Source organism: Sinocyclocheilus anshuiensis, unplaced genomic scaffold, assembly GCF_001515605.1.
Source record: "Sinocyclocheilus anshuiensis isolate Anshui unplaced genomic scaffold, SAMN03320099.WGS_v1.1 scaffold482, whole genome shotgun sequence".
NCBI classification, from domain to species: Eukaryota; Metazoa; Chordata; class Actinopteri; order Cypriniformes; family Cyprinidae; genus Sinocyclocheilus; species Sinocyclocheilus anshuiensis.
The window spans coordinates 1,247,928-1,252,815 of NW_015547676.1; the positions used below are offsets into that span (position 1 = coordinate 1,247,928).

Genomic DNA, 4,888 nt, shown 5'->3' on the forward strand with positions numbered 1-4,888 from the left:
AAGTAACGTAATTAGTTACTTTTTTATGGAGTAACGCAATATTGTAATGGATTACTTTTAAACGTAACTTTCCCCAACACTGTATATATATATATATATATATAAAACAACAAATAATAGCAACACTTTTCTAATTTTGTGACAAAACATAATATATAATAAAGTGTTTAGATGAGAGATAAACCTTGCCTTAATACTCACCTTGTTGGGAATTAATAAGAAAACATGAACGTTTTGCTGTATTTTTGTAACCTAGACTCCAACATGACCGAGGAAGGTCTACTGCGGATTCATGGACGTGAAGACACATTGTGCCATTCAAATGATTGCATAACCCTCACCCTTAACCCGCTGCACTTTGTAATTGATTATTTCACGTTGCATTTGCTACATTACAAAATCTTCTTTTAGAAGCGTCTACTGCATTACCGGGGGGGTTAAATTGATGTAAACATTACACTGCATTAAATTACCACAACACGAAATAAAGACACACTGCTATATATTTGAAACTACGAGTAACAAACACTACAGACACATATGACAGTGTTTACCCACGTAAATATGCATAAAAGCACAAATATTGCACGTCTCCCCCTTCGGCGGAATGGATTCGTCCAGCGAGTATCAGTGGGGTTTCCGCGTCGCGTGAATGAAAGACACATATGACAGTGTTTACCCACGTAAATATGCATAAAAGCACAAATATTACACGTCTCCCCCTTCGGCGGAATGGATTCGTCCAGCGAGTATCAGTGGGGTTTCCGCGTCGCGTGAATGAAACTATTGTCAGTGCTCAAGTGAGCAGCAGGTAAGAGCTTTTCTCAAACTTACATGTCTTTAACCATCTTATAGAGTTATCAATATAGCAGTCAACTTGCGTTTATTAGATATTGCGCGATAATGATAATGTCTGCATTTAGATGCCGCTAAGATTTGCAGTGTGTCTTTAGTTCTCAGTTTGTTGTTCTTCAGTTTGATAGAAAAAGTCAACAAAAAGACCTCACACAGCAAAAATAACGTGTTTCATGTGAGAGTTAATTCTACAGTTTAAAGTGTTCGTGTCTGATCAACATTTTAGAACATGCATACTGATTTTCTAATTATAATTCACCTTTTTTACGTTTACAAATTACATAAATAAAATATACTCTGTGGTTTAGTAAGTTGTTTTCTACGTTATTGAGATTGTAGACAGTAGGTAATATTCATAGACGTTAAAAGTTGTTGTTCACTGTTTGTTTTAAACGTAAAAAGGGTGTGTGCATCTCGTTTACCTTTGGTACAATTTCACATAGCATAAATTAACTAATTCATAGCATGAATTAACTTGAGGATTTTGCTTAAAAATGCTATTAATATACTTAAATACAATAAGTAATTAGCTGTACAAAATATATGCAAAGAATACCTTGAAGTTAACTTTATTTCTATCACTATTAGTTGGTTGGTCTGCTGTGACATGGCAGTTTTAAGCTGGTTGACTGTGATATTGTAATTTCGAGCTGGGTCATGTTCTCTGATGCTGACAAAGCAGATTCAGAAATGTGGTTTCATACATTTGCCAAATGCATGGTAACCAAATTTTTCATTTTCATGATGGAAGCATGAAATATGGCCAACACAGTTAAGTCACGAGACAGCCTCAGTTTGAAGGAGAATGAGCATTTTTGAGCCCTATGGGATTTCCTTTAGATGCTCAGAATGGCATAGATTTACTTTCATTGAAAATTCGCTCACCTTCGGGCCATCCGAGATGTAGATGGGTTTGTTTCTTCATCAGGTTTGGAGAAATGTAGCATTGCATCAGTGTCTCAGCAATGGATGCTCTGCAGTGAATGGGTGCCGTCAGAATGAGAGTCCAAACAGCTGATAAAAACATCACAATAATCCACAGCACTCCAGTCCATCCGTTAACGTCTTGAGAAGACAAAAGCTGAAACAAATCCAGCATTAAGACGCTTTTAACTTAAAACCAAAATATGAATCCATAATAACTGTTTGTGCAACGGTTTGATTTTAAAAACCTCTTAATGATGGATTTGTTTCTTACAAACATGCAGCTTTTGACTTCTCCAGATGTTAACTGATGGACTGGGGTGGTGTGGGTTATTGTCATGTTTTTATCAGCTGTTTGGACTCTCATTCATTCATTCATTAATTGAGTTCACATTGATTATTACCATGGGACACACACAGATGAGTTGCTATGGTGGTGATGTGGACTTTGGAGGCTGAACATGGCATTGCTTGTAAGCAAAGCTATGAGATAATAGTAGTGTTGTTTGCCAATGGGTGATAAAAAAGGTTAGATGTAAATTTCATAACTGGATTTGCTTGCTTAGATCAGTTTGTTTTGACATTTGACTCCTCATGTTGTGTTCCATTCATTTTGACCTGTCCAGGAGTTAGTTTTAACCGAAAAGGCTTGTTAATATTATTGCATTGGACTAAAACTTACTGACTTTGCTCACACAGGGTATAACAACTTCCCAGAAAAATGTTGATAATTTTTGTAACGTGGAGTTTTTTTTTTTTTTTATGACAGGTTTACGAAAATTGCTTAAATATCTTATTTCTCGTATTTGTTACCGGGTTTTTGGTTTGTTTTTGGAACTGATTGTTCATAGACCTCATTGATCAACCCAACGCTCTCCATTGACTTTGTATTGCGGGAAGCTGCCTTCTTGTCATTTCTGACTTATAAAAAAAACCAGACCAATGTCTAAAAGCTGCTGTGTGACAAGGTGTACAGCAAATAAGCTAAAAAAAACCCCCAGAACTACGTTTTTATAAGCTGTCGACCCAAAAAAACGAGCGTTTAAGGACAAAAATAGTTGTAGATGTCAGGGTATTTCACGTTGGGCCATTCAGTTGGATTATTTCTCAAACAAAAGGAAGGTAAGGAAAAGGGAACAATAAAATCTAGTTTCTCAATATATCTCCTCCTCTCGGGTTCACATAGGGTGGTGAAATAATCCTTTGACGGTAAAAAATAATGAATGTTTCCTGTCGCCGATTACGTTTCCCTCTAGTGGGCGTAGTTCTCAGAGTAATAGACACGTTGCGCTCTATTTTTGTGTCCTTAAACGCTGTTTTTTTTGGGTGACAGCTTATAAAAACATAGTTCTGTTTTTTTTTTAGCTTATTTGCTGTACACCTTGTCACACAGCAGCTTTTAGACATCAATGCTCGCAAAATCCCTGGTAGGCCTTCGGGCAGTTGCTCTTCAGATTTTGGTAGTCTGAAAAGTAATTTAACTAACCCAAATAAAAAAAAAATATATTTTTTAAATATAGAAAATCAGATAGGAGTTTAAATGTAAATCAAAAATATTTTCAATACACAAATATCAACAAATTTGAAGGAAGGAATTTTATTTCACTATTTACAGGGTATCTGCAGAATTTTTTAAAAATAAATTTAAGGCAATTTATGACCCATTTTAACAGCTGCACAAGTAAAAATGAACACAGTATTAGTGGGGTTGAGTATGAGCAAAAATCGTATACACCAGCATTTCAGCCTTTAGATCATTTTTATGAAAAGGGATAAATCAAGCATATAAATTGTCAACTTAAAACTTATAAATATTAACAGTCTTAATTGTTTAGATTTTTAGAAGGCACATTAACTTCTTTATCATTTACAACTCTGTGTTTGCTGCATAAAAACATGAGTTGATATTTGCATTGATCTGACCATAAACAGCAAGAAAGGCTTGTTGGAAATGCAAATTCATTCTCTGCCACGAGGTGGCGCTTTAGGAGCTGAAATATTGCGGTTTCCCGGTAACGGCTGTACACAAAGCAGCTCCGCGCTTATAAACGCTGCTTATGAAAAGGGATAAATCAAGCATATAAATTGTCAATTTAAAACGTATAAATAATTATACGTCTTAATTGTTTTCGATTTTTAGAAGGCACATTAACTTCGTTCTCATTTACAACTCTGTGTTTGCTGCATAAAAACATGAGTTGATATTTGCATTGATCTGACCATAAACAGCAAGAAAGGCTAGTTGGAAATGCAAATTCATTCTCTGCCACGAGGTGGCGCTTTAGGAGCTGAAATATTGCGGTTTCCCGGTAACGGCTGTACACAAAGCAGCTCCGCGCTTATAAACGCTGCTTTATCAGGGATTATAGGTAAAATGAAATTAAAACGCCAGCGACACGTTTCTGAGAACCGTCGGTTCCCTTCAGATACATTCAAATAAAGACATCCGCGCTCCGCTCATATTTATTCATTGACATCATTGCCTTTTGAAGTTTAATCCAGCCGTATCGCGACTCGAGAGCCCTGGACATTGTTCTGTTTTTTGTTATAAGTCGGACTCAGAAATGACAAGGCGGCAGCTTCCCACAATACAAAGTCCATGGAGAGCGTTGGATTGTTTTCCCCCCCGGTGGATGTGGTTTTCAGATTATGACGCTCTGTCTATAGCACACCTCGATACCATAGTAAAAATATAACTTTATGGTTTCTACGTTTCTGTATGAAAAACAGTAGTCTAAAAACATTGTTTAAATGCACAAATGCTATAGCTTAATCACAAAAAATACTGTAATTATATATAGGGATGTAACGATTAACCACGAGCTGGTTGAAAATTGATTAAAATATGTGACGATTCAAATCGGTTGAAATGCTAAACAAATCGAATTCGAAGGCTGCATACGTCATCGAGGCTGTCTAGACTTGTGCCGGTATTCGGTAATGCGATATATCATGGTAATGAGTATGCACGATATTGTTATCGTGGGCACTTCTAAATACCGTGAATAATTATATATTACAAATTATTCAGAATTTTGAATGCATTTTAAGAATACTTTTCCCATCAACTGGTCAAAATGCACAACACCGCTGTATGCTGCGTGAAAGA

General features: G+C 36.1%; 1 protein-coding gene across 1 annotated transcript in view; it reads left to right on the top strand.

Moving 5' to 3' along the window:
* Positions 1–734: 734 nt before the first annotated feature.
* LOC107703009 (NADPH--cytochrome P450 reductase-like) overlaps positions 735–4,888 on the top strand; it is a 42,134-nt gene continuing 37,980 nt past the window's right edge. The window contains exon 1 of the mRNA XM_016505497.1: positions 735–811. The gene's annotated coding sequence lies outside the window, so the exon portion shown is untranslated. The remainder of the gene's footprint in view (positions 812–4,888) is intronic.